Raw genomic sequence first — 14,870 nt, 5'->3', positions numbered from 1 at the left:
CTGGTCCTAAAATGGAGCCTTGAGGGACCCCACTGGTGACCACCCGCCAGCCTGACGCAGCTCCATTTACCATAACCCTTTGGGCCCTGCCCGTTAGCCAATTGCTCACCCATCGTATGATGTTTTTATTTAGCTGTATGGTGGACATTTTGTCCAGTAGGATCCTATGGGAAACCGTGTCAAAAGCCTTGCTGAAGTCCAAAAAAATCACATCAGCTGGTTTCCCTTGGTCCACCATACGGGTGATCTTATCATAAAAGGAAATCAGGTTAGTTAGGCAGGACCTACCCTTCACAAACCCATGCTGGCTGGGACCAATGACTGCTTTGTCCCCCAGGTGCGCCTCAATGAGTCCGAGAACCAACTTCTCCATGATTTTACCAGGCACTGACGTGAGACTGACAGGCCTGTAATTGCTAGGGTCTTCTTTCTGACCCTTCTTGAAAATTGGCACAACATTTGCCAGCTTCCAGTCTACAGGGACCTCTCCAAATTCCCAGGATCGTTGAAAAATAATTGATAGAGGTTCCGCGATGACATCCGCCAGCTCTTTCAGCACCCGGGGATGAATCCCATCCGGACCCATGGACTTGTAGGGATCCAGGTGGAGTAGCAAATCCCGCACACGTTCAGGGTCGGTTGGGAGTTTGTCATCCCCACCGTCCCGGTCCTCCAGCTCAGGGCACCCTGGGTCCCGAAGCCCATCATCGGCATTGAAGACAGAGGCAAAGAAGGCGTTAAGCGTCTCTGCTTTGCCTACGTCATCGTCTGTGAGGAGACCTTCCCTATCAAGGAGTGGCCCTATGTTTTCTTTAGTTCTCCTTTTTCCATTTACATATCTAAAAAAACCCTTTTTATTTTCTCTCACAGACACAGCCAGCTTCAACTCTAGCTGTGCTTTGGCCACTCGAACTTTCTCCCTACAAACACGAACAGCATCCCTGTATTCTTTCCATGACGCCTGGCCCTCCTTCCAGTAGCGAAACACTCTCTGTTTCCGCCTAATCTCCATTAGAATGTTCCTGGTCAGCCACGCCGGCCTCCTGCCCCGCCTGCCTGACTTGCGATATTTTGATATTTTGGAATTGCCTTATCTTGTGCTTCTAGGAGAAATATGTATTAATATTAATATGTATTAATAATACATATTAATATATATTAATATGTATCATGGATGTTTTTCTAACTCAAGTGGTAAAGGTGATATCAATCAAGTTATAGCTTTTCATGGGATTAAGCCTTTGCATAAATATTAATCCTTTTACTCTGTCTACAGCTGTGAAGAACTTCACAATATGAGCCATTTTCTATTTTACATTTTAGGAGTGCAAACTGCTTATGGTGCATTTTTATAATGAAATGTGCACTGGGCCCATTAATGTGATTATTTAGAGGCTTTTTTTTTTTTTTTTTGTACATCACTTAAATATTAGCTTCCGTTTTTTGAGTAACTTATTAAAATCTGCTTTCAAAGAGAAAAATAATCAATAGCAGCATCTGTGTTCATAGCAACAACAGTAAAATTTACATAGGAAGTATACTTATTATGTTGTTGAAATTTGAATGACTGCAGTGAACAATGATGCACATTAGGTAGTATGTGTATATATATAGATTACCATATATATTACCATTTCATTAGATCAGTTGTTTTTTGAAGCAAATACCATTCAGAAAAAAATAATAGCTTTCCCAAATTGTTTGAATATAATTGCTCAGAAAACCTCCAACATTATCCTGAACTACACGAGAAAACATATGTTTTGGTAGTATCATGTCAGCAAAGCAGCTAATGGTCAATTAACTGTATCATTCCATTGTTTCAGGACTATGGTAAATCTTTAACTGAGAAAAGGCAATCTCACGGTATGGGTACCATCACTACAAAATGGACCCCAGATCTTCTGCTCATTTTCTGCTGTTTATAACCTTGTATTTCCTGTAGAGCTCTCACAGTATACAGTAAGCAATTTGCAAAAAATACACTAGTCCAAAAAGAAATACAACTTAGGAATATGTTTGATTATCAGTTATTTTGCTGAATGGTAATTAGCTGACTTCAAAAACCATGAATCTTAAAAACAATGTTGCTCACTGCACTGAAATCCTATAAAATCTAGAAATTGCTTTTATACCAACTTCGCTATCTATGTCTCTTCTGTGTCACATAATAACTAGTTTCTGCTGTATAGTAACTGAAGGAATGACAATCATAATTCCGGATAAGTATACTGATTGCCACGGGGCTGTACATCTGTTGGGAGTCAAAGTTTTCTTGCTGCAGAGAACAGTAAATACCAGCTGTGCTTCCAATTACATGTGCCTGCTCAGGGAAGGTGGGATTTTTCTCGTTCTTGAAGACTACTCCTTTAGGAGAAACAAGAAAGAAAAAGAACTATGACTGCGACAGTAAGTCTAGCAAACTGGAATACATTGTTCAATGTAAGGACTAATACCTACAAAAAAAAAAAAAAAAAAAAAAAAAAAGTGTTTTTGCTTCCCCCACACCCCACTCCCTTCCAAAAGAGATGTGGTGGGCCAGCCCTGCTATGTTGCCAGACACTGACACAGCCAATCTCTCACTCTCCCTCCTCAAAAGGATGGTGGGGACAAAACGCAATGAAAAACCTCAAGGGTCAAGATAAAGACAAAAAAATCACTTATAAAATACCATCAAGATCAAAGCACTTGGTGATGGTGAGAAAAAAAAAGACAAAAACTAAATACCAGAGGGTTGCACTTGGGGGATGCAGTCAGTCTGTAAGCATTACTCTGTCATTTCTTTCTCCTCACATTTTTCCCCTGCTCCAGCATAGGTCCTTCTCTACAGGCTGCAGTTCCTGTCAGGAGAACCTGATCCTCTGTAGCGTCCTCCACAGAATGCAGTTCCTGCAGGTAATATCCACCTACTCTTTCACGAGGTCTTCCATGGGCTACAGCATGGATATCTGCTCCACCATGGTCCTTGCTAAGGGCTGCATGGTAATACTTTCTTTACCATGGTCTCTTCCATGGACTACAGGAGAAAATCTGCTCAGGTGCCTGAACACTTCCTCTCCCTTCTCTGGCAGCCTTTCTGGTACAAAATCCCACAAAGTGAGTCTTAGCACAGAGATCTTCTCAGTTTCCTCCATATGGTATACTAATGTGAGTAGTAATTTTGTTTCTTTGCAATACTCTTCTGAGCCTTTCAGAAAACACAGGCTGATGGACCTTGGTGCTTTGGGAAAGGGGACAAAAATCTCCAGAACTGAACATCTAACTCTGTACACCTTAACTGTTAGATGAATCAAAGGATTTTGCTGAACCCTGACCATAAAAAGTATGGAACAGTCTTGTGCCCATGTGATCATATCACAGAATCACAGAATCACAGAATTTCTAGGTTGGAAGAAACCTCAAGATCACCAAGTCCAACCTCTGACCTAACACTAACAAGTCCTCCACTAAACCATATCACTGAGCTCTATATCTAAAAGTCTTTGAAAGACCTCCAAGGATGGTGACTCCACCACTTCCCTGGGCAGCCTGTTCCAATGTCTAATAACCCTTTCGGTAAAGAAGTTCTTCCTAACATCCAGCCTAAAACTCTCCAGGCACAACTTTAGCCCCATCCCCCTCCTCCTGTCACCAGGCACGTGGGAGAATAGACCAACCCCCACCTTGCTACAGCCTCCTTTAAGGTATCTGTAAAGAGCAATAAGGTCACCCCTGAGCCTCCTTTTCTCCAGGCTGAACAAGCCCAGCTCCCTCAGCCGCTCCTCGTAGGACTTGTTCTCCAGGCCCCTCACCAGCTTCGTCGCCCTTCTCTGGACTCACTCAAGCACCTCCATGTCCTTCTTGTAGCGAGGGGCCCAAAACTGAACACAGTACTCGAGGTGCGGCCTCACCAGAGCCGAGTACAGGGGGACGATCACCTCGCTAGCCCTGCTGGCCACACTGTTTCTTATGCAAGTCAGGATGCTGTTGGCCTTCTTGGCCACCTGAGCACACTGCTGGCTTATATTCAGCCGACTATCCACCATCACTCCCAGGTCCTTGTCTGCCTGGCAGCACTCCAACCACTCCTCTCCCAGCCTGTAGCTCTGCTTGGGGTTGTTGCATCCCAGGTGCAGGACCTGGCACTTGGCCTTGTTGAACTTCATACAGTTGACCTCAGCCCATCGGTGCAGCCTATCCAGATCCTCCTGCAGAGCCTTCCTACCCTCAAGCAGATCGACACGCGCATAGCTTGGTGTCATCTGCAAACTTACTGAGGGTGCACTCGATGCCCTCATCCAGATCATCGATGAAGATATTAAAGAGGACCGGCCCCAGCACTGAGCCCTGGGGGACGCCACTAGTGACTGGCCTCCAACTGGACTTGACTCCATTCACCACGACTCTTTGGGCCCGGCTATCCAGCCAGTTTCTAAGCCAACGAAGCGTGCACCAGTCCAAGTCAAGAGCAGCCAAATCATGTCTGATTATGGAGAGGATTTCATATACTTGTTAAAAGGTATGGCCTTCTATTCAACCCATGTCACTCATACCCCATCCTTGAAAGAGTATGTAAGCTTAAGTTCAATTTTAGTTACTCAAATCTGCAAGACCAAGACAATGGCAGGAGAAATAATGTACTAATTACTTAGGCATGTATTTCCTACAAGACACCTCTGCAAATTAGCTCACTACCTGGAAAGCTGTCCAAAAATTCAGCAAAATTATATTAAAATAAAGCTATGAAGCAGCCAATTTCTGTCAATTATTCGAAGTAGTCTACTTCAAGGCAAGATTTATGATAAAAAAATCTGGATAAATTAAAGAGAAAAAAATTGTAATGTGACAAAATGTCATTGCTCCATTCCTGTCTATCTTAATATTTTCTCAGCAAGCTCTTACCTGTCTGAATAATTAAATTACTAGTGATTTTACAGGTTCAGAACCCAACTACTCTGTTTTCAGGTGTCAATCACTTTTCAAAGAGCTCCATTCATGGCTGAAAAAGCCACAAATTGAGTGATGACATACCCTTGATAGTGCTGGCAATGACAGCAGCTCTTTTACAGTCTTTCAGACAACAAGAACAGGTTGTTTTCTCCACTTTAAAATAAACAATACATAGCAGCAATCTAAGTCTGGGTTGAGCTTATCTCAGTAGGTTGACTAATACAATTATATGGTCCCCAGGAAAGGCAGTCACAATTTTGTTGCTAAAACACTGCACACCACAGTTACAATGCAGTCTTGGTATATATGTAAAGTAAAATATTCTTTTGAAAATATGTAACTAACATTACATGACTAAGCTGAACCAGCTTAAAGACAGATGCCTTGTTTAAGTGTACTTTTTCTTTCAAATAAGCCACTTCAGGAAATAAATAGCAACAGTAACAGTACTATTGTAAAAATTTTTATATATATGTATATATATATATATATTACGCCCACAATTAATACTGTTTAAACAATGAGTTGTATCAGACAATTAGATGAACTTGTCTTCCTTGAGTTAGCAAGACGATGTTGAGAATCGGGGTTTACTGAATGTAGCTTTGAGCAACTCAGGATTACAAATCACATCATAGAAGAAGGAACACTTACATGTATTCAAATCAGAACAACCTTGTCAAAAATAAACATGTCTTGAAAAATATTTCTAGCCATCACAGAATTATTTTGGCCAGTCCTCTGCAGGGAGTAACATGGCACACATACAAAAAAGCAGTACTGCTTCTTAGATGACACTTTGTAAAATTACATAAATGTTTATAAGCCATTCTTACAAGAATTCTACGTTGTAAATTACACACACCGAGCTCATCTCAAAAAAATGGCAATAACTACACTTTAGAGGAATATCTATATTCAGATGAAAAAAAGGAGTCAAGAAATCTTGAATGTATGACTTTGTTTATGTGTAGCATGCAAATACCTTAGAGACATGTTAAATAAATGAGAAAACTGCAGGGAATTTTGAAGACTGCTACATTATAATATAGTAAAATCCTGTTGTCTTTATCTGTTACAATGATTCATGTTTCAGATTCAGAGCAGAAAGAAGAAAGGGAATACAAAAGAATAAAACTTCAAATAAATGTAAAATTAAGATATTCAAAACATAATAGTAAGATTTCCATCTGCTATCATACTTTTTTTCCCTTCTTTGTATAATTACACCTGTCCGTTTAAATACATTTTTTCCCCCACAATATAACTTTATATTTTTGAAATTTCTTCTGGTCCATTACTTTTTGGGTCATTTTGTTCTTTAGTAGAAAAAAACACCTTAACAATACATACACTGAATGTTTTTACATTTTTATGGAATATTAACCTACTATTAGGTTAAATAGGTAAAAAGTAATGAAAGTCAGATTTAGCCAAAACAACTTCATACTTCTAAATATTGTACGTGTATGATAATACTAATAACATGCTCTGAAACTGTAAAAGAAATACTAGAGTATGAAGTGTTTTCAGCAAATTATCTTTAATGTTTCTGCCGTTTCTTCACCCTTCCTAACTTTATATCCCCATGTTTTCTCAAAGACAAGGAACAAACTTCAACAGACCTGCTGCTCACAGATACCAGAAAAATGTTACCCAAGTAACAATACATATATCCTGAGAGATATCTCACTTCTCAATTTTTAGTAGTTCAGATGACTTGTAAAATATAATTCTGTTACATATCTTGTCCAAAATTATACACATACACACTTTCAATGTTTACAGGGTACATTTGTTACTTCAGAAAAACATGAATAGCAATTGCATAAAATTGGCTTCATTGCTGAGAGCTTGCTCTGTATGAGAATTTGCAACTATATTTGTTAAAGATTTTCATTACTGACTGCTGGTCATACTGTCTTATCTTAAACATAGGAACAAAACACAGAACACATTTGTGTTTCCAATATATAATTTAATAAGTTTAGCAATAGGTTGCCCAGGTTGAAAATACAGTTATCTTTCTGCTTCACTAAGCTCTCGGCTTCATGTATCTCAGTATTTAATATGCAGTCCTCAAATCGTTTTGGATTAAAAATGACAGAAATTGTAATTAGAAACCGCTTGAAATCACCGATAAGGTTTTATTTTTCTGTTTCTTGTGTGAAGTGACACAATCCTACATACCTTTTTTCAGATTTCACCTTTCTGTTTTTAGAGATGAAAATTCTGAAAGTCTTCTATTTTAACCAAGATTTGCACTGCATTCTTCATTTGTTAATCTTTAACTGTAAGATTAAATGAACATTTTTGCTTGAAAATAATATTTCCCCAAAACACAAATCCTGAATAATAAGATAACAAAAAGATATAAAGTTGATATAAAGATATATATATATAAAGATATAAAAATAATTAAGTTGCATTAAAATGCAACTTAATTATTTTTATAAAAATATTGACAAGCTGTTATATCACCTGAAGCATTTCCTCAGAAAAGAAAATAAGCAAATACTTCATGTTAATTTTCCATACAATGTAATATAAATTTAAGTTAAAATTTCAGCAAACATTCAGAATCAGTGTGTGTCCACAACGTAAACATGGTGGAAGGAAAACACTGAGAAGACTCAGATCTCTGATCTATAAAAAAGCGAAATTTTTTTTCAACATCCTTTGGCTTATTAGAGGATGCAGAAGCCTTGCTGCATTGGTAGTCCACAGTTCAGTTGTTCTAAATACTGTACTGTTTATCTTTTTTTACACCTAAAAAACCTTATCAAGAAGCAAGACCTCATAGTGTCAGCCACAGCAAAATATATTCCTTATATGTAAGTGAAAAGTTGCATCAGGAGAAATGGGAACGTGTTTTTAGGTTATGAACTCCAGAGAAACTTACATTTAAAATTCCTAAATCTAGGATATTAGAACCTCTAGAATTTTCATTGCTTTTGAATTACATACATATACATATAGCAAATGATAGCACCGTATGGCGGTATTTAAAGTTATTTCTAATGGACCAGCAAATAAATATATTTAAGACTGTATAAACTCAAAAAGTAGCTGTATTAGCCTATGGTGGTGTGAGGAATGTTTTAACAATTCGTGTCAATAAATAACAGTCCTGTCTGCCTCTGGGTCCTGCACTGGCAATTTAATTCTTGAACCACAGATGCAGTGTGTCCCAGTCTCCCCCTCATTCTAGTCAATTTATCAAGTCTTCAGAAAATACTCCTCAAATTTATGAACCTGTTTGCCTTTGTTATTCCGGACTTCTATTTCTAACAGTTACAGCCTTTTTTTTGTCTTCTTCGAGATTAACTTAACACTGCTGTGACTGTCCCTGTTAACTTAACACTGTGTGACTGTCCCTGTGAATGGCTGGTGAGGAATGTTTTAATTACTCATGAAGTGTCAATAAGAAAGCTATTTGTGTTTGTATGAAGTCTTTGATGTCTGGGAGTTTCAGAACAACTGATAACAACTAGTGACTGTTATGGGATACTATGCAGGCCTCTGATATCTGGCCAGGTGGCCAAGAGATTAAGAAGAAAAAAAAAGAAGCTGAAGGACGGCTAGGAGACAAGACCTGCAGGGGATGCTGTATAAACTTGACACGGTGCCAAGGAGTACAAAGGGGAAGGACAAGAAAAAAACTTGGAGAGGAAGACTACGAGTCATCAGCATGAAAGGCCCCTCGAGACCCCCAGAGGGACCACCGGAGACTGATGCGCATGCTCCAGTAGGAGGGACTGGACCCCGGAAGCTAATTATAATAACCTGTTTTTTTTAGAAGTAGTAATGAATATGTATTACTCTAGGAGCATAAAAACCAGCTACTTGATGTAACTGGGGTGCGTCCTGGTGGAGCGGAGACTCCTGGTGCACCCAGCGCTGTTTGCTTACCTCTATTCTTTTAATAAATCCTATTTTTTTATTTAATCCTATTTTGAAGACTGAGCCATTTCTAACAGTGGAATGACAGTAACTCAGATTAAAATTTTCTTTCAAACTGTTGATAAAATGGTGATGATAACATAGAAGAAATCTCTCTAACAGGACAGTCTTCACAATCTGTGTATTGATTTCCTTTACTCTAGCTCTTTTTTTAAGATAAGTATTAATTGGTGCCAAAAGTCGTCCTAATTCAGATAGAAAAACAGAGTTGCCTCCATTAGCTAACTCAAAATTGAAGCATTTATAATAAACTAAATAGAAATTAACAGATCAGTAGGAGCATTGCAAACATGCAGAAAAGCCTTCAGATGTCTACATTGGGCTCAAAACATACATATAATTAGAAGACTATAACTCAGTATGACAAATGTAAGTCATCAGTATTTATATTCAGGTTCAGAGTCCTCTATCACAATTGTCCAAAATAATTAAAATCAGCATGCAAGACTGCTCATAAAAGAATGACACTATTTCTAACACACTAATATATTTCTTTTTTGCCTACCTTATCCATTACATGCAATATATCAATATACCATACATTTAAAGAGAGGGAGGAAAAAAAGAAAGGGAAAAAAAAAAAAAAAGAAAAAAGAAATAAAATGAAGAGAGCTGTGATACAGCTGCTGAAATTTAAGGTAATTTTCTTTTAGGTTAGATGTCACACTATATAATGTAATAATGTTAGGAATTAACTTGCTCTGCAGTGTATTTCAAATTACTCTCACTTTCTGACAAATGGAATTAGAAAATGTCCATGAGATGTGACTTTTAACTGCAGTTTCTGTACGTTTCTTTGCCTTTATCCTAGACTACATTCCTCTGCAGACACCACTGCATGTAATTCTTTCACAGACTGACAAACACGGATCTAAAACTGTTGGGATTTCAAGGCTCAGAAGGCCCAGCGTGTAGGATAATATCTCTTGGTGAGGTACGCTTTCATGCTATGCTGGTAATATTGGTGATATGCTCTAAAACAGGTCCTGAGGCACCAGCTGGCTCTGAAGTCAAAAATTCCAGCAGTCAATACCGGGACCTCTATTAGTAAGAGAAAGATGAGGTTACTGATAACATAAATGGATAATAAAAGGAAATATTTTTTTAAATGGTACCAAGTACCTTTCAATGTTGAATGATAAAAAAGAATTCAAGTTACATTTTACCATTATGTAAAAAGATAGATTATGACTATAATACAGAACACACTAACTTGCCTGAGTAACTAGAAGCTGAAAAAATATATATAAATAAATAAAAAAGTTATTTTTCTTCTACCCTTCCTGTCTTCGGGATTTTGCAGGTGATTGCCTTTTACAATGAATTTGTGTTCTAAGAAAATGTTGGTTAGATCCCAGTTGGACTCTTTTAGTGCTGCTCAACTGACAGGTGATGGGGCAACACTAAGTAACAGCACTACAAACCTGTAAAATATGCAAGGAAAAGCAAAAACTTTTCTCCATTTATTTTTTTCTGTCTGGAGAGCCACATAACTCACATAACTAATGTAGAATATTTGAAATACACTGTTAATTAGATAGCAATTAATTTATATGGATATTTTAGTGATTAATTATGGAGCCTCATAAATATTTATATATGAGACATTACATGTTACTGAATTTTTTACCAGCCAAATCTGGTACACAACAATCCTAATTAGTAACAGCATGCCTCTCTCTTTCTTCATAAGAAGATAACTATTGGAAAAGATAAAGCCTCAAAAATGCACTAAACAAAGGAAAAAAATAGAATTTAAAGCCTATAAAGAGATGTATACAATCAGGATTATTTCTGACAAAACTCATGGACAAAACTCATTCCATTCATGAATGTGACAAGCATGATTAAAGCTTCAAATTTTTCATTGCAACAACCATGCAAAGTAAAAAGCTATGTGAGGAATTACACCATAGAATTTTTTTAATACTTTCAGTAAAGAATGACTCTTATGTCATGAGATGTATAAATCAATGCCAGCCTCCAGTTTAACTCCAGGCTTTCTCTACACGGAAACATTTCAGTACTCTATGGTTCTATTAAACACACTATTTATTTTTGTCTTATTATTATTGTGACATCCAGCAGATGCCATGTTGATATGGCAGGGGATTTTTTAAATTTCTTCTACAGATATTCAATTACTACCTATATGAACCTATGTAAAGTGAATACATTGCATCCTACTGCATTTACCAACGCAGAGCAAAAGAGAAAAAAAATATTATAAACTTGACTACTTCTAAACAGAAGGCATAAAATTCTATTCCCACTTGTGTGAAAGATTAACAGAGTATTTTATTTTTTATTCCTGGGGCACCTTCAATCCCTTTTCTTCCATTGAATATAAAGCAAAGATTCATGACAGATTAGGAACAAACAGCCTTAGAGTCACAGAGAACTTACTGGAGTTGATACTCCTTCAGCTGATGTAAAATTGACTGCAAATACAGATGTCATCATTGTGCCATTTTGGTGAAATACCACATTATTCTGGTGAGCAGTATCTGAAGAAAGCAGCTCAAGAACCATCCAAATCTTTACCAACACATTTTACAGGCAGTTTCATATATACCATTACAAAGAAGTCTCATCTCTACAGTTCTCAATATAACTTTAAAGAGAAAATAAAATTTTAAAACTTTTCTCCACTCACACTATAGGACATTGGGATTTTTGTCCAGTTCCTTGAATCATTCTGACCCCATTTTCTGCTCCTACAACAGATAGAATACATATATCAACAGGAAAAGCAGCTAATGGTTCCCTAAATGCATTTTCTTCAAAGTATTTGATTTGGAGAACTTTTGCAGTAGGCCTGCGTCTCAGCTGTGGAGAAACTTTCTGAAGAGTTCCACCAACTTAAAGAGAATCTACCTTCATCCCCACCTGAACCAACCAGTGTCCACCGACCAAAAGAGAACACCTGGGAGAAACTTTCTGAAAAGGTTCACCAACTTGAAGAGAGATTATTCTCCTCCGTACCTGTACAGAGCAGTGTCTCAGCTATCAGGGGTAGTCGTTCATCCACACAAGGAAGACAATATGGAGGGTACTCACCCCGTGCCACCCTGTGGTTTTACTTACGAGACCATGGAGAGGACATGAGAAAATGGGATGGAAAATCTACCGCGACCCTGGAGGCACGGGTACGTGAGTTGCAAAAGAAAACAATCAGGAAAAAGGGGTTCTCTGAAAAGTTTGCTGCTCCAACTTCCAGCAGACAGTCCTTCAAACACAGAAACGAAGAAGATTCCGACCAGGATTTGGGAGGCCCTGCCTCCAGCCAGGGGGAGGAAAGGGATAATCGAGTTTATTGGACTGTTTGGATTCGATGGCCTGGCACATCAGACGCACAGAAGTATAAGGCTTTAGTAGACACCGGTGCACAATGTACTATAATGCCATCGAGCTATAAAGGACCAGAGCCCATCTATATTTGCGGAGTGACCGGGGGATCTCAGCAGTGAGTCTGACTGGGAATGAGTGGGAAAAGCACCGCGTTGTGACTGGCCCGGATGCTCCATGTATCCTTGGCATAGACTATCTCAGAAGAGGATATTGCAAGGACCCAAAAGGGTTCCGGTGGGCTTTTGGTATAGCTGCCTTAGAGACAGAGGGCATTAAACAATTATCTACCTTGCCTGGTCTCTCAGAGGACCCCTCTGTTGTGGGGTTGCTGAGGGTCGAAGAACAGCAAGTGCCAATCGCTACCACAACTGTGCACCGGCGGCAGTATCGCACTAACCGGGACTCCCTGATTCCCATCCATAAGCTAATTTGTCAATTGGAGAGCCAAGGAGTGATCAGCAAGACTCATTCACCTTTCAATAGTCCCATATGGCCAGTGCGAAAGTCTAATGGCGAGTGGAGACTAACAGTGGACTATCGTGGCCTGAACGAAGTGACGCCACCACTGAGTGCTGCAGTGCCGGACATGCTGGAACTTCAGTACGAACTTGAATCGAAGGCAGCCAAGTGGTACGCCACAATTGATATCGCTAATGCATTTTTCTCCATCCCTCTAGCAGCAGAGTGCAGGCCACAATTTGCCTTCACTTGGAGGGGAGTCCAATATACTTGGAATCGACTGCCCCAGGGGTGGAAACACAGCCCTACCATTTGCCATGGACTGATCCAGTCTGCGCTGGAGCAGGGGGAAGCTCCTGAACACCTGCAGTACATCAATGACATTATTGTGTGGGGTGACACAGCAGAGGAAGTTTTCGAGAAAGGGAAGAAAATAGTCCAAATCCTTCTGAAATCCGGTTTTGCCATAAAACAAAATAAAGTCAAAGGACCTGCACGAGAGATCCAGTTTTTAGGAATAAAATGGCAAGATGGACGTCGTCAAATCCCAAGTGATGTGATCAACAAAATAACAGCTATGTCTCCACCAACTAACAAAAAAGAAACACAGACTTTCCTAGGTGTTGTGGGGTTTTGGAGAATGCACATCCCAAATTACAGTCTGATTGTAAACCCACTCTACCAAGTAACCCGTAAGAAGAATGAGTTTGAATGGGGCCCTGAACAACGACAAGCCTTTGAACAAATCAAGCAGGAAATAGTCCATGCAGTAGCCCTTGGGCCAGTTCGAACAGGACCAGATGTAAAGAACGTGCTCTACACTGCAGCCGGGGAGAACGGCCCCACCTGGAGCCTCTGGCAGAAAGAACCTGGGGAAACTCGAGGTCGGCCCCTGGGGTTTTGGAGTCGGGGATACAGAGGGTCTGAGGCCCGCTATACTCCAACTGAAAAGGAGATATTGGCAGCATATGAAGGAGTTCGATCTGCTTCGGAGGTGGTCGGTACTGAAGCGCAGCTCCTCCTAGCACCCCGATTGCCGGTACTAGGCTGGATGTTCAAGGGAAGGGTCTCTTCTATGCATCATGCAACTGATGCTACATGGAGCAAGTGGGTTGCACTGATTACTCAGCGGGCTCGAATAGGAAACCCCAGTCGCCCAGGAATATTAGAAGTGATTATGGACTGGCCAGAAGGCAAATACTTTGGGATATCATCAGAGGAGGAGGTGGGTCGTGCTGAAGAAGCCCCACTGTACAACCAGTTACCAGAGAATGAGAAGAAATATGCCCTGTTCACTGATGGGTCCTGTCGTATTGTGGGGAAGCATCGGAGATGGAAGGCTGCTGTATGGAGTCCTACACGACGAGTTGCAGAAGCTGCTGAGGGAGAAGGTGAATCGAGTCAGTTTGCAGAAGTGAAAGCCATTCAGCTGGCTTTAGACATTGCTGAACGAGAAAAATGGCCAGTTCTCTATTCTACACCGATTCATGGATGGTAGCAAATGCCCTGTGGGGATGGTTACAGCAATGGAAGCAAAACAACTGGCAGCGTAGGGGCAAACCCATCTGGGCTGCTGCATTGTGGCAAGATATTGCTGCTCGGGTAGAGAACCTGGCTGTGAAAGTACGCCACGTAGATGCTCATGTGCCCAAGAATCGGGCTACTGAAGAACATCAGAACAACCAGCAGGTGGATCAGGCTGCTAAGATTGAAGTAGCTCAGGTGGATCTGGATTGGCAGCATAAAGGTGAATTATTTATAGCCCGATGGGCCCATGACACCTCAGGCCATCAAGGTAGAGATGCAACATACAGATGGGCTCGTGATCGAGGGGTGGACCTGACCATGGACGCTATAGCACAGGTTATTCATGACTGTGAAACATGCGCTGCAATCAAGCAAGCCAAACGGTCAAAGCCTCTTTGGTATGGAGGACGATGGCTGAAATATAAATATGGAGAGGCCTGGCAGATTGATTACATCTCACTCCCTCAAACTCACAATGGCAAGCGCCACGTACTTACAATGGTGGAAGCAACCACCGGATGGCTGGAAACATATCCTGTGCCTCATGCCACCGCCCGGAACACTATCCTGGGCCTTGAAAAGCAAGTCCTATGGCGACATGGTACCCCAGAAAGAATAGCGTCAGACAATGGAACTCATTT

This window comes from Aythya marila (genome assembly GCF_965140915.1).
Source record: "Aythya marila genome assembly, chromosome: 4".
Taxonomy (NCBI): domain Eukaryota; kingdom Metazoa; phylum Chordata; class Aves; order Anseriformes; family Anatidae; genus Aythya; species Aythya marila.
Note: the sequence above shows the minus strand (reverse complement) of the source record.